Here is a 15,794-nt window from a genome sequence, read left to right on the forward strand (position 1 = left end):
CACAGATACTGTGTTTTTACAAACAAGCTTTGTGGCAACCCTGCATCGAGCAAGACTTTTGGCACCATTTTTCCAACAGCATTTATTCACTTGGTGTGAATGTATCACATTTTGGTAATTCTCACAATATTTCCAACTTTTTCATTATGGTTATATTCGTTATGATGACGTGAAATCAGTGATTATACTTGCTGAACACTCAGATGATGGTTAACATTTTTTAGCAATAAAGCATTTTTAAATCAAGTTATGTACATTGTTTCTTAGACACGCTATTAATAGCACGATTCATAGACTATAGAATATGTGTAAACATAATTTTATATGCACTGGGAAACCAAAAAAAATCAAAATTGATTTGCTTTATTGCAATATTCACTTTATTGTGGGGGTCTGGAACGGAACTGGCCGTATCTCCGAGGTATGCCTGTATTTTTAGAACTGTGTTTTTAGTATCTATGGATTAAAATAGGCTTTTTTAGGCTTCCTTAATAATCAAGTCATATTTTCAGATACTCATGCTGTAAACTTTACATCATTGTTTCCACTGCATACATATTTTCAAGTTATAAGCTACTGACGTAAAGAAACTTTAGAACACAGCCAATCCTTAATTGAGGACTGTCATAAGCAAAGCAAAAGGAAGGTTTAACTATAACACTTGTTGAATTCTTACTATGTTTGCACAGTTTTATTGTGCCAGAAGTTGTAGGAGGAACCAACATTTATTGGGAATCTTCCAGATGACGACAGCTAACATTTATAGAGTGTTTACTTTGTGGTGGGCACTATTTGCATTGTTAACTCTTTTAATCCTCACAATAATGCTGTAATGTATGTTCTATTATTGTACTCATTTTACCAGTGAGGAAACTGAGTTGCCAGAAGTAAATTCTCTAGGATGAATGGAGCCTGTGTTTGAATACTTGCAGTCTGATTTCTGATTCCAGAACCAATCCACTCATCGCTGCTCTGTATCACTTTCGTTTTTGTATCTGCTCTCTTATTTTTAAAAATTTCAAAGCCCTACGTTATAGACATTGTCACATGCATTTTGAAGATTACTAAAAGGGAACATGGAAAGGTCAAATAACTGCCAGAGGTCACAAATACATTATGATCAGCTTGGAGGGTCTAACAAAGATTAGAAAGATCCCCTAAACTACATTTTATTTCTACTATGTGATGCCAGGCAATATGGTCGGTAGAAAAGTTGTAAGATACCGTCTTGGTTCCCAAGAATCTCAGGTTAGAGAGAAAACAAAAGCTATTTAAATAAAGTGATGTCTGATAAGTACCAAATGAGTGGGAAAAACAATAATCATTAGAGAAATTCAGAGAAGCAAGAAACCACTGCATCCTAAACAATGACTAAGCTTTAAATAAGTACAAAAGAGACAAGAGAGATTTTCTGGATGAAAAAACAGCATTAGTTAAAGAATGGTAGTACAGCATGGTGCCAAAAGAAGGCAGACAAAGATAATACATTTCAATTCTGCCCACATATTTCTATATGGCCTTGGTCACTTAGTCTTCTAAGCTTTAGCCTTCTCATCTGTGTAATGGGTCATTAAAACCTACCTCTTGGAATTTGGCCATTAATATGGAGGTATGTGGTTCATACACAGGATTCAGGGGTAACTTGGGCTAGATGCCAAATGCTATCGCAATAATAAAGTCTGAGAGAATGCCTAACTTCTGAGCATCTGTGGCATGATTATATTAGCTGTTTTATTTGGAGACAGCCCGGATTCCGAAAGTACTTATATGCGATGTTAAAAGATTTTCTTACTTTAAATTTCTTTTGAAAGTTTCATGACAGCGGGTATTTCATAAAGTTGGTTCTTCCAGTGATTTTCTCCTTTAACACTCATTTGCACAATGGCTTGGGGAGTGTCATTTTCATTTGTATGGTTTTTCTCAGCCACAGCTTAAGAAAGGGAGAAATTTTAAGCACTATCTGTTCCTTACATCATTGACATTCGCAATGACAAAATTATAGAACTGTTAGCTTTCTTTAATGCGGCATAGGCAGGTTTGGTGGTTAAGCCTCCAACTGCCAAAATAGAATACAGAATTTGAAATATATCTTGAGACAAATAAGCAGTTACTACACAGAGTAGAAAACATGCCAAACTGCCTCGTTTTTCTTATATGGGGATAGTTGGTTTCCCCAAAACAGAAATCTTAGAAGCAAACAAACCACCCTAGGGGAGTATGAGTTCTGAGTAACAATGGTCTAATATGCTCTTACTTCGTCTCTTGTGTGATAAAAAGCAAAATTTAGAAAATAACTGCATGGAGTTTGAAACACGATCTTTGACCAAGAGAACAGAATGAACCTGAGGAGTTAAGCCATGGTTTTTTGTCTTTTGCATCAACAAGTAGTCTTCTTATCCTTCTCAGTCTGCACCTCCAACTATGCAGGATATTACAAAGGAATATAACTATTTTAATATACTATACACTATATACAGTGGTGTATGTATATTATACATATATGTACATATTACATATACACTATACATATACATATTATATATATATATGTATCTATATAAATACACACACATACATGAATACACACAAAAGAGGACAAAAATAGTAAGGAAGTGCCTTGAAAGAATCAAATTTCAGTATTGCTCATTTGTGAATGAAATAATATGATAATATTTAAGGTTAATGACTTCCAATGCTACTGTTACCATACTTAACTGGAAGTTAAATAGCATGACTCTTGTTAATGCTAATAATCATGAACTGTTAATTCATGAAAATCATGAAAGTTGTAAATATGGGGTTTTTTTTAAATCTAATTTTAGATTTGCAATAAGACCTTTATTTATGTGGGCTTTTGAAATAGAACTACTGAGGTATAGATGTTATTTGAAGTATAACTTTTTTTTGTGTTTTTTTTTGTTTTTTTTATAACTTTTTTTTAAAGTTTATTTATTTTGAGAGAGAGACAGAGAAAATGAGCAGGGGAGGGGCAGAGAGAGAGAGAGAGAGAGAGAGAATCCTAAGCAGGCCCCGACACAGGGCTCAAACTCACAACTGACACGGGGTTCAGACTCACAACCATGAAATCATGAGCCAAAACTAAGAGTCAGATGCTTAACCGAATGAGCCACCCAGGGCACCCCTGAGGTATAACTTTTAAGGAAACAACATGAAAAATCAGAAATACTATATCAAGTTAAATGCAGCATGAATTATGGATAAGCACACTATGAATTAACTTCCATTAAAAAGGAAAAGATTAACTCTGAGCTTCATCTAGTCCCAGGGGCTAAGACATGACCATGTCCTGCATTCCATCTTACAACAGTTCTGTAAGGCAGAGTTTATTATCCCCATGTTATATATGAGAAAACCAAGGCTCTCCATGGTTAAGGAATTTGCCCAAGACCATGCAACTAACAAGTGCTGAAGCTGAGGTTTCTTGTGTTCTCCACTACTCCATAGTGCCTTAGGAATAGAAAATTCAACAAATACATTTTTTTTTCAGAGACAAAGGACTTTATTGCTCACAGCAAAAGCAGTAGCCAGAGCATCATGCTTGCACTGGTTCTACATATCCCTCAAGTCCTGTGGGGACAATGAAAATAGACTTGCCTAGATGCCTACACATGCAGAGGGATAGTAATACAGGAGGGAAACCCTGAGCTTGGGAGATGTGCTGCTTTTATAGTGAGTAGAAGCAATTCTGCTTTTGTGGGGGGTGTTACCTCATCCTTCAATATTGCTCAATACAAATACAACCCTGAGAGATCTCTCAACAAATACATTTTGAATGCCTATGATGTGAAAAGCACCATACCAAACGCAAGAAATACACATCCTGATCCTATGGATCTTCTCTTCTAGTAGTTGGGGGAACCCAACGCAAAGTGAAAATGCAGGCCTCTTGGGCTGCCTAGGTGGCTCAGTCAGTTAAGCACCCAACTCTTCATTTTGGCTAAGGTTATGATCTCACAGTTCGTGAGACAAAGATAGAGAGACCTGAGGCAGACTCTGTGCTGACAACTCTGACCCTCTCTCTCCTTTTCTCTCTCTGCCCTTCTCCAGTTCATGCTGGCTCTCTCTCTCTCTCTCTCTCTCTCTCTCTCAAAATAAATAAACAAACAAACAAAAAAATGCAGGCCTCCTGCTCAAAAATTATTTAAAATTTCAAGATGGTAACATCAGAGCATTAAACTGATCATTGAGCCTTTCTAAGCACAGGACCCCGATACACATCCATGAAGCTGGCCCTGAGCACAGTAGGGCAAACAGCCCCACTGCCTGGTTTTGTACAACCAGGAGCTAAGAATGGTTTTCACATTTTTAAATGGAAGAAGGAGAAGCAGGAGGAGGAGGAGGGGGAGAAGAAGGGGGGCGGGGATTTGTGACATGTGCAAATTATATGAAATTAAAATTTTAGTGTCCATAAAGAAAGTTTTATTAGAACACAGCCACACTCATTTGTTACGTATCCTATGGCTGTTTTTGCACAACAAAGTTAGAGTTGAGTAGCTGCAACAGGGACCATCTGGCAAAAGCCCTAAATATTTACCATCCGGCTCTTTACAGAAAAAGTTTGCAAACTGCTGTTCTGGAGGAAAGTAGAAAACAAGTGACCAAAAAAAAAAAAAAAAAAAAAAAAAAAGAGCCATAGGGTGTTACAGGGATTCAAAAGAGAAGAAACCATGTTCGATTGAAAATTAGAAAGACAGTCTTTCCTGGAGAAAGTAAATGGACCTTGAATAGCGGGCAGGAGTGGGAAGGAACGCTTCAGGCAAAGGAGATCACCTATACCACACCAGAGCAGTGGGACAGCACTATATTTGGGCGAAAAGTCCACTCTGACTGTAAGGCAGTGTTCGTAAGATGGAAAATAAGATATCATACAAGGATTTTATTTTGGTAGGGCAACAGGGTAACTGAAGGCTTTTTGAGGAAGAGACTGACTTGCTCAATATGCGTTAAGATAATTCATCTGGCAACGACGTGTAGAATAAATCACAGGAGGCATAGACAGGAGGCCACCAGGCAAAGTAGGAAGGTGTGGCTAAAGTCAAGGAGTTGAGACGTAGTGCCAACCTAAACAAGTGTGGTCTCAGTAGAAAAGAATTACTTATAGATATGCCAACTGACTGATGATTTGAGAAAAGGCAGAGAAAGAAGGATCAGGCTGGGAAACTGTTTAATTTAAAAGATGGTGATACGATTAACAAAAGAAGAGGAGAAGAAACTAGTTTGATGACAAAAGATGGTGAGTTCAGTTGGCATGCATGACCAGTTGAAGCTGCCGGTGGAATGTCCTGGTGAAGATTTCAAGAAAGTTTGGTGCTGAGACATGCAGATTCTCGCATTCTCTCCATAAAGATAATAGTTTGATACAAGTGTAATGATTTCTAGTCTATTAAAAGAGAAACAAATGTATTTTTAATTAAAATAAAGTATTCCCTCAAAGTCTAAATAATCCTAATTCCAAACTTCTAAAACGAGCTTTGAAAAAAAAATAAAAAATCAAATGCCGGAAAGTCAAGGAAAGTTGAGAGAAAGAAGAAAAAACACTGGTATACTCAAGTAACATCTGCTTCCATGAACTTAAGAGTTTCAGGCTTTCAGACTTGATCAAAGTTTCATGCAAAGTCAAGTCAAATTTATTTAAAATTCATTCATTTAGATTTTATAATAATTCCTAAAGACTGTTCCGAAATTTGCCTTTGAAATTTCCATTAAAAAGGGGTTTTCTAAGGAAATGGAAATTGCAGAAATATGTAACATTCAATTCATCTAAATTGCGAGATACCTAGAAAGCACTTACATACAGAAAACAGGCAAATTATAATTCATTCTTGAATATTCTTTAACTTGGTTAGTTTTCAATTACTAGTATTCTTTACAGGAGTGAAATTAATCATACTTCTCATTACTCTTCCAAATTTATCAAAGTTCATAAAAACTTATTTTAAGAATCAAGTGGGGGCACCTGGATGGCTCATTGGGTTAAGCGTCTGACTCCTGATTTTGGCTCAGGTCACGATCTCACGGTTTGTGAGATCGGAACCCCCAAACGGGCTCTGTGCCAACAGCGAGGAGCCTACTTGGGATTCTCTCTCTCTCCTCTCTGCCCCTCCCCTGCTCGCACTCTCTCTCTCAAAATAAATAAATTCATTTAAAAAAAGAATAAAGTTAAACTGAACTAAGCAAACGTTAGTTTTCAATTACCTCCCAAGTCTGACTTTTTCCTGCACTTACTCTCTCTTTGAATCTCTTCTTCCATCAAAACTTCCTTTCATAAAAGAGCTGATATTTTGTAAGACGGGTATTTATATTTTAGTCTTTTCTCTAATAATTTAAGTTCCCTTGTCAAGTTCCCGCCCTTTTTGGAACAAGGCATTTTTGGAACAGAGAATGCTTTCTGTCGCCCAGTAGCCTCACCATAAACCTACCTATGAGTAACCCGCTAAAGTGCCCGAGTCATGCATTTAAATATGCAATTTACTTTATTCATATAAATAGTTGATTTAAGTACAAAGTTGTTTGGGATCATAGGTTTGTTAAATGAGTTTGGCAGGGTAATTTGGACAAAGAGTTCACCCGAGTTAAGACACCAGTGTTTGAAATACTTGTCAAGAGAAAAACCCTTTGAAGAATGAAAAAGACCGTGCCCTGGCCTGGCTTCCTTCACGGGAGCTCTAGGTGTGGAAACTGCACGCTCAGTTACTTCCCAGCCACTTTCCCCAGCACAAAGGAACACGCGAGCACCAACTGTTAGGTGGCGTTGGTGACTGAATTACAGTTCGCAATAAACGCATCTTTTAAGTTTCGGAGGGTTTCTAAGCCCTTCGCACCACTGTAACCCGCTGAAGTCAGCGAAGCCGACACGCCTATGGGTCCCGAACCAGGTGGCCCAGGCGAAGCTGAAAGGGGAACGAGAGCAGGGAGAGAAACACCGCGGAGAAAACGCTGCCGCGAAGGGCGCCGCGTGGGTCCGGCCTGCGCTGCGGCGGCGCGCAAGGCCCCGCCCCCTCGGCTCCCCTCGCTCCGCCCCGCGGCCCCGCCCCTTCCTCGGCCGCGCACCCGCGCGCCCCGCCCGCGGACGGAAGCGAGAGCGAGGCTGAACGCCTGACGTCAAGGCGACACCGCCAAACCTCGCCCAGAGTCAGGCGTGTAAACCAGCCCGAGCGGCGGCGGCGGCGGCAGCGGCAGGACCGCCGTGGCGCCGGAGCAGCGACCCGGAGGGAGCGCAAGGCACGGGGCGACGCGGGCTGCGGGGACCCGGTGACAGCGTGAGAGGTTCGCAGAGTGTGTGCGTGGCCGCTGAGGGGAGCGGCAGCGGTGGCGGCGGCCGCGCGGGGCGGGGGCCGGGCGCCGGCTGAGGGGAGCGGGTGGGGTGCGGCGCGGGCCGGGCGGGGCGCGCGCGGCGGTCAGGGACCCTGGCGGCCGCGGCGGCGGCGGCTTCACGGCGCGCGGCAGGTGGTGCGAGGGCCCGGCGGCCGGCCGGCGAACGCGCTGCCTCCCGGGCCGGCGGGGACGAGCCGCCGCCGCCGCCGCCGGGGAACAGCGCGCTTTGCGGAAGGGGTCAAATGTCTGAAATATGGCGGAGGAAGTGAGAGCCCGAGGACCCCCCCCCCCCCCACCCGCTCGCTCCCTCCTGCCCGCGACCGCCGCAGCCTCTCCCGCTGCCCGCCGTCCCCTGCCGGGCTCCCCGGAACACTAGTACCCCGCGCCGGAGCCCCTTCGCTGGCCACCCCTGTGCCCTCCTGGGTGTGGGTGGAAGTTAGAACGGAAACCAGAAAGTTGTCCTTTGAGAAGACCCAGCTTCCCCCAGCCCCGAGCCAGGACGGGGAGCGTTCGGGGAAACCACTCCCCGGCGCCCTGCAGGCTCCAGCCTGACAGGGAAAAAGTTTGCCTGAAACGGGACTGGTTTGCTCCATTTGTTGCGGGAAGTGGCAGGAGGAAGGCAGCGGAGGGAGCCCCACCTAGTCTGGCAGCAGCCACCGCGTAGGGAAAAACTGTTAAAGGGGCCTTTCCTTTCGTCAGCAAGAGGAAATCTCTTTTCTCTTACAGAGGGAGACAAAATCCAGGAAGTTTGTCGTCTTCTCTTTTTCGCCATCTCGATGTGTCTAATCTTAAAACTGTCAGCACCATGAATTTTATTTAAAACTGTCCCCAGTTAACTGGGCCATTTGGATTTTTCTTCTGAAAAGAACTGATGGCTTTTGGAGAAAAGATCATCCTTGCGAGTTTAAGTACAAGATTTGCTTCCCCTTCGCCGCCACCCCCCCCCCCCCCCCCCCCCCCCCCCCCCCCCCCCCCCGCCCCACACATTTATTAGTTTAGCAAAGCATTTTTGCCCTGCAACTCTTGTTTGGAAGGAACATAAGCAGTTCTGTATTTCAGTAACGGGAAATTACATTTTTAACGGGGTAGAAGTTGACACTAAATGAACATCGTGATTTTAAAATTAATTCAGTCTAATTGGATTTTTGTTTTGCTGGTAGCATCTAATATATATCGAGTGCTTACAACTTAAAGCTTCTAACTTGTAAATTTTTGACTTTTTTGTAGTTAGAAAGCTGTTTAGACTTGCTCAACAAAACGTTATCTTAGCAAGAAGTAACATAAAAGAAGGGAGATGTTCATTTAACTTCAAAGTCCTATCACTCCTGAAAGCTGACTCTTGAATAGTATTTGAGTCATAACGGAGTCATGGGACTTTTTAAGAGCCGGAAGGGACTATTTAGGTCATCCAGTCCCACCCTCTCATTTTATGGAGGAGGAAACTGAGGCCTAGAAAAGATAAGATTAGTTAGTGGCCTTGCGGACTTTTAGGACAGTATGTAATAGAGAAACTGGAAGAAGAAATAAAGTATTTTTATAGTGAATTACATTTTTACAGGATAGTAATCATACACAAAACGATTGGTACCTTAGTCAAATAGTGTGGAAGAACCACTTGGGTAGTTTCATTTCCAGATTTTAGGAGAGGAAATTGACAGTCAAGGAGGTTAAATAACTTTAAGGACACAGAACCCGGAATGAGTGTCTTATTTGAGCCCATCTTTGCTTTTAAACTCTGCACTGCACCAAGTGTTTTCACTTTGGATTTTCTTGTTTGGCATTCACAATAAATTGTGATGTTGTCGTATCTGAGGAAGCCCCAAAGCAGATCTTTAAAACACCTGTAGCCAGTTTTGTTTTAATGTTCGAGGTATCAGTACAACTGAAGAGCCCAATAATACACTGGCTTAATTTAAAAAATGTGATGGGGGCATGAAAATAGTTGCTCTTTTTGCATTCTCTCCGTAATACCCCCTGCTCCATTCCAGGAAAGTCCTCTCTTGCTATGACACCTATCACTTCCAGCATTCTGCTACTGTTCTGTTGTCATTATTCGTATGATTTTTGTTATCTATTACTCTAAATTGTAAAGTCCAAGGACAGGATGTCTTCTTTGTATGCCCCAAAGCACGTACATTGCACATGTACGTGGTACATTGCACATAGATAATACCTGTTTGTTAAATGTAAGCATAATGAGGGGAAGAACTGATCCATTTCATTCCCCATTATAATCTTAGTTCTGAGAACCTTGCCTTTGCACATAAGGGTTTAGCATTTAGGTAGAAAAATTAATTGTAGTAAACATTTAAGAGAGACTATTTGGAGAGCACTTTGTCATCCTTCAGAAATAAACATTAACACATTGGCTTTGGGATCCTTTTAATTTTACAAACTGATTTTCATTTTATCCTCAAGATAATCCTTAACTATAAAATTCCAACATTTCTCTTTGCTATATGAAAGGAAAGTAAGCCTCCATGCTAAGGGGCATCTATTGAGTTGTAATGAAGAATTAATCCTAAAACTTTGATCATGTACATAAATATCATATTAAGTGTATCTTCAATGTAATTCAAGACTGGTAGAAGGCCTATGCAGAGACTGATAACATGGTAACTAATTATACATGTTGTTTTAAGTAGAAAGTCTGAGATTGGGATGAGAAATTGCTCGTTCAGTTTTGACTTTTGTAGGTATTTGATAAATATCTGTTAGGGGAGTAAAAGTAATGTGTGAACTAGATCTGGATACAAAGAAAATTTCACTGTTTTACACAGATATTTAGTTTTTTCCCAAATGTGTGATTTTAAATAGGTAATTTTATTACTGAATAATACCAAGATCTTATTGATACGCATGTGTCATTTTCCTAGACTTACAATAACATGTTCCCTAGACTTACAATAATATGTCCCCATGTATATGTGTGCATATAAAGACGGTGGGTATTGATCTGTGCTGTCTAAATTTGACACACCAGGAATAGTTTAGTCTTTGTGAACTAAATATTCAAAAGTGTTCTTTTTTTTTGTTATGACAGTGATGTCACATGTTCAGTCTAGAGAAAACTTGATAAAGATTTATCTTAAACTTTGTAAGACCACATAAAGTTGTGACTAAATATGTGCCTTGATTATTTTTCCCCTCTTACCATTTTTGAGGACTCCATGGTCTAAGAGATTAGGCTGAAGTTTTTACTATTAGCCTTTTTAAGTTAAATTTCTTTTAGAAAAAGTTAAGGAACAGATATTTTGGCTGATGCAATGATTCATTATAACACTGAACAAGTTTTTCAATAAACAGGAGTACCATGTGCTGAAACACTTGGGCTGAAGCCAGATATTTTTCAGTGTTCTTAGATATTTTGCAGTAGTATCAAAAGGTACTAATTACTATTTGAGAACTTAAGTCTTTAGTTTATTAATTCTTTGGAAATCTCATGAATACATTGGAAGCAGTAGCTACAAAAAATAGAATGAATTTATCCATTTGCAATAAAGACTGGCTTGCTATACTTTGAGCCTAGTTGAACACTGGATTTTAAGACCAATCCCTTTTCCATAGAATTTCTCTTTTTGGGGGTGGGGGTGGGAGGAGAGAGCATGCACCTGGACCATGGGGGGTGGCAGGGGACAGACAGAGAATTCCCAGCAGGCTCCATGCTCAGCATGGAGCCATGTGGGGCTTGATGTTACAAACCATAAAATCATGACCTGAGCTGAAATTGACAGTTGGACACTTAACGGACTGAGCCATCCAGGTACCCCGTGGAATTTCTGTTTTAAAGACATTTAAAGAAGAACCATTTTTGTGCTGCCTTTAAAGAATTAAATCACTTTTTAAAATGTGCCACAAACAAAAAGAAATACCAGTATTCCATACTTGCTAGCTTTGATGTGTTTATTCCTGATGTTAGTCAAATTAAGGGTATACAGCAAGTGATTATTATTTCAGTAGCAATTTAAAAAGAATTTTTGTTCTGCATTAACACAGGATCAAGAATTTTTAAACTGTTTCTAAGGAACCTTAAATTTATAAAAGAAAGAAATGAACATTTAGGGAAATGTACCAGGTTTTAAATAATATTTAAATTACCAAAAGAAAAAATACTTGCAACATGAACTGCAGAATTTCCATCTGGTTTTTATTATACAGAACAGTATCTGGAATATAACTATGATTAAAATTATTTGTATTTAGGTACTTGAGTACTAGAAATATGTTTACTTTTAAATTAAGAATCTTAGTCTTTCTACCACAGAGAGTAATTAATGTTCTGATTCTGGATTTTTACATTGAGCTGGCTTCTAAAGCTTACTCTTATAGTTATGCTATTTTATAATTTTGTAGATAAGCTCCTTTATATACCTTATATATTTTATGTATGTAACCAGTGAGACCTTTTAAATTTAAACTGGATTCTGATCTTATGAGATAATTTGCTAGGTAGTTTTTTCCAGTGGTGAGGAATTGAATGTTTTTAACTGTTGTACAGATAGACTCAATAAAGATATTAAAGGAAGAGAACATCTATTTAAAACAGTTATAAATAATTTTGATTGCTTTAAATTATTGACTTGGAATCAGCACCTTCACTACATTATAGATCTTGCTGAATTTTTCAGTAGTTGCTCTGAAAATTTATTTCAGTAAATAGGTACTTTTAATAAAATAGACATTTTTTCTTATTCAAAACTTAGCATTTCATTAAATAACTTTTTCTTGAAAACATACACAGAACTGATGGCCTCACTGGTAGATTACCTGTTGCTTTCCTCTGCTTTGTGGGAAGAGAAAAAAGATGAAAGAAAATCTGTTTTGTCCATGTAATAGCAGTTTTTGGCAAAGGCTTCTGGAAAGGAAATGGAAAATGTTATGTAAAATAAAGTTCTAATTATCTGTGTTTTCTAAAATTTATACTTCTAAAGTTTATACATTGGAATATATTTTTCCAAGTCACTTTATTCTAAAAAAAATTGGGAGAATTTCTGAAAGTTAATGGAACTGAGGATATCGATAAAATAAAAACTGTAAATATAAACTGTTTAATTAATAGGTTTTTGGTGTCAAAGTGGTATGCATATTGCATCCAACTGTTACCTTGTGTTTTAAGGTTGCAGTGAGAATATTACTATCTTATGCTAGCAGAGTTATAGCTGCTACTTCTAAGATTTATAAGTTATGTTTAAGTTACTTGATAACAAAACTGAGGAATCCTTTGGTAATCTTGAATTCTATACTGTACAAATAATAAGGATAGGGATGAAGTATACAAATATGTGTCTATTTTCTTCTGCTCTTGAATTTCTTCAACTTGAAATTGCACTGGCTTTGTATTGGTAAGATTGGCTGCATTTTTAAATGTTTGTCCTTTTAATTTTCTTGTTAAAGTGTTTTAGAACGCAGAAGAATACAAAGAAGACAATATCACTTATAATTCTACCAGTACAATGAAGTTTTAGGCAAAATTTGTACTTCCCTTTCTGAAGTTTTCCTACTCATGGTTCCTCAGTGGGAAAAATAACATATATTAGAGTTGTTGAGGATTTTTTTTTTTTTTAAGAGAGTGCACACACCGATGAGGGGCAGGGGGAGAGGGCTTGGAGCCCAACACACGGCTTGATCTCACAACTGTGAGATCATGACTTGAGTCAGATGCTTAACCCACTGAGCCACCCAGGCATCCCTTGGGTTGTTGAGGATTAAGTGGAGTATTATCCGTAAATTATTATAGAGACTATACTAATGTAGTATTAGTTCTTGTTCTATAAAACTTTTATTCCTCTGTAGCATTGCTTCTTCCAGCTGAAGTTGATTTTTAAGACTGTTATTAATGTATGAATAAGGACTAAGACAAAATCATTGTGATTGTGAACAGCGTAACAAATTGTCTAGCTCAGTGGTTTTCAAAGTATGCTCCAAAGAATCCTTGGGGTTGCGTGAACATTTTCAGGAGTCTGCACATACAAAACTGATTTTACAATAATACTGAGATGTTCTTTACCTTTTTTACTGCGTTGACATGTGTACCAATGGTACGAAAGCAGTGGTGGGTAAAATTTAGGGCACCTTAGAACCAGTCAAGTCAGAGCACCATACTGTATTCATAGTCATTGTATTCTTCACTGCCATGCACAGAAAAACAAAAACCAGAAACAAAAAACTTCACTCACCTAAATGCACTTGATGAAGAAGTAAAAAAACAAAAAAAAAATTGTTTTTTTTGTTTTTTTAATCAAATCTTGGCTCTTGTACATATTATTTCAATATACTATGACAGAATGAAAAGATTGCTTGAAACACTGTTTTTGCTGGCATATTGAAGATATAACAGTTGTCTATAGGAAAAGCGTTTGTGTAATTTGAGTTGCAAGCTGAACCAGCCACTTTTTTCATGAATACCATTTTTACTTTAAAGAATCCCTGAAAAACTACAGTTATTCAGACTTGGGTACTGGGGAGACGTTTTCTCCATAATAAACAAAAGGAGCTTGTTGCTTTCAGGAAAGGATCAACAGTATTTATGGTCAATGATAAAGTTCCAGTTTTCAAGTGAAAATTAGAATTTTGGAAAATTTATATCAGCCACTGTGCTCTTGACAGCTTCCCAATATTTAGAAAAATTTTTCTGATGATATTAGTGATGTTAAAGAAGATAGTTTTTTAAAAAGAATATATAATGTGTCAACATTTGAAGATCCACATAACTCTGTACAAGTGTTTTCTAAGTGACCAATGCATGACGTTACAAAATCATGCATGGGTAAGAAATCCTTCCATTAAACCAATGGATTTTAATATTCCGGCAGATCTAAAGTTTTTTGGTAAGGTTTCCGTTCCAGTATATTGCAACCAGTTGTCAAGTTTTGGTGTAGTATCAAAAGAGAATATCGACATTTAAGGCTACTAAATGTTTCCAGCTGTGTGGTTATTATTCACCTTTTTGTACACTCATTTTTCCATGCTTTGTTCTCAGTGTTTACCATCTTTGATTTATGTTGGAGGGGAATGTAAGAATAGGAACCATAGATAAATGTGAAGCCATGTTTTCATGTGCTTCATCTTGAAATCTCTTATTAATATGTAGTCATTTTAGGTTGACCTTTTTAATAGGCTTCTTGAGCATTCCATTCAACTTTTGATCATAGTAACAGATTAGCTGATTATTATTTTTTAAGCCTATTTCTTGGTTTTAATATTTGTTTTGTACACCTGATAATTCATCTATACATAGATTGTACATGTGCCCAAATTCTGACATAACCTTAAGGTAGTTTTAATAGTTGACTTTCATGATTTTAGAATATTTAGTAGCTTTCCTGTAGTAAAGCTATCAATTTTCTTCTCATTTCAAGTTTAATAATGTCTCTTTGACCTGAGAATTTGCTGTGTTGTCTACCTTTAGTGGATACATTTTAAAATGTATATATTTTTTAAATTTTAGCATGCACAAGGTGGGGAAGGTAAGAGGGGGAGAGAGAGTCTTTATCAGGCTCCACACTTAGCATAGACCCAAATGCAGATCCCACGGCCCTGGGATCATGACCTGAGCCAAAATCAAGACTCAGATGCTCAACCGACTGAACCACCCAAGAGCCCCTTTAAAACAAATACCTTTGTAAAGATACCTTTAAAACAAATGTAAGTTCTTCTGAGAGAAAGTTCTTCTTTCATGCTTGTTTAGGAACAGTTGTAGCAATCCTTGTTAAGGATTTTTATAAACTTCATGTCATAAAACAGCTCCAAATCTTTTATTTTTTTTATTTACTGTAAAGCTTATTTATTTTTGAGAGAGAGGGAGAGTCCCAAGCAGCTCTGCACTGTCAGCACAGAGCATGATGTGGGGCTCGAACTCACAAACGGGGAGATTATGACCTGAGCAAAAACTGAGTCAGACACACTTAACCGACTGAGTCACCCAGGCACCCCAGTTCCAAATTTTAAAGGAGTTTTAGGCTAATCTGCATTCAGTTCAAGTAATAAGTTTCAGATTATGAAAGAAGGTGGGTAAGTTGTAGCTTATACTGTACTTAATTTCTTAGAAATTTAGTGCCAGTTATTTCCCTAGAGATACTAAAATGGATGTGTTCTGTGAAGAGTAGTGAGTCTGAGTTCCACTGTTTGAAAGAACAGCGTTGACAGAAGAGGAAGAGGCAGAGGCGTGGAGTGGTGTAGAGGAGTAAGTGTAAAAATGCTAACTTTGGGGTAGCTTTGAGGAGTAAGCATTATAGAACTCCTGCCTACAAAAGCTAATTCCACAGTGAGGGGGAGGGAATTTAATAGGAAGCTTTAGTTCTCTCTATATTAAACAATTACCTGGTCAGCTGTTCTGAACTAAGGAACATACTGAGATTATATTTTAGGTTCAGGACACCCAAATTAATCACAATTAATAGCACTGGCTATTGCTTATGCAGTTTTAGTTGCTAGCTGAAAAAAAAATTTGTATGAAATTT

The 15,794-nt window shown here is 38.6% G+C and overlaps 1 protein-coding gene across 1 annotated transcript in view; it reads left to right on the plus strand.

Annotated features, from left to right (window-relative positions):
* The first annotated feature begins 7,066 nt into the window (after nucleotides 1–7,066).
* RAP1B (RAP1B, member of RAS oncogene family) overlaps nucleotides 7,067–15,794 on the plus strand; it is a 45,159-nt gene continuing 36,431 nt past the window's right edge. The window contains exon 1 of the mRNA XM_045466166.1: nucleotides 7,067–7,287. The gene's annotated coding sequence lies outside the window, so the exon portion shown is untranslated. The remainder of the gene's footprint in view (nucleotides 7,288–15,794) is intronic.

This window comes from Leopardus geoffroyi, chromosome B4 (assembly GCF_018350155.1).
Source record: "Leopardus geoffroyi isolate Oge1 chromosome B4, O.geoffroyi_Oge1_pat1.0, whole genome shotgun sequence".
In the NCBI taxonomy this organism is placed as follows: Eukaryota; Metazoa; Chordata; class Mammalia; order Carnivora; family Felidae; genus Leopardus; species Leopardus geoffroyi.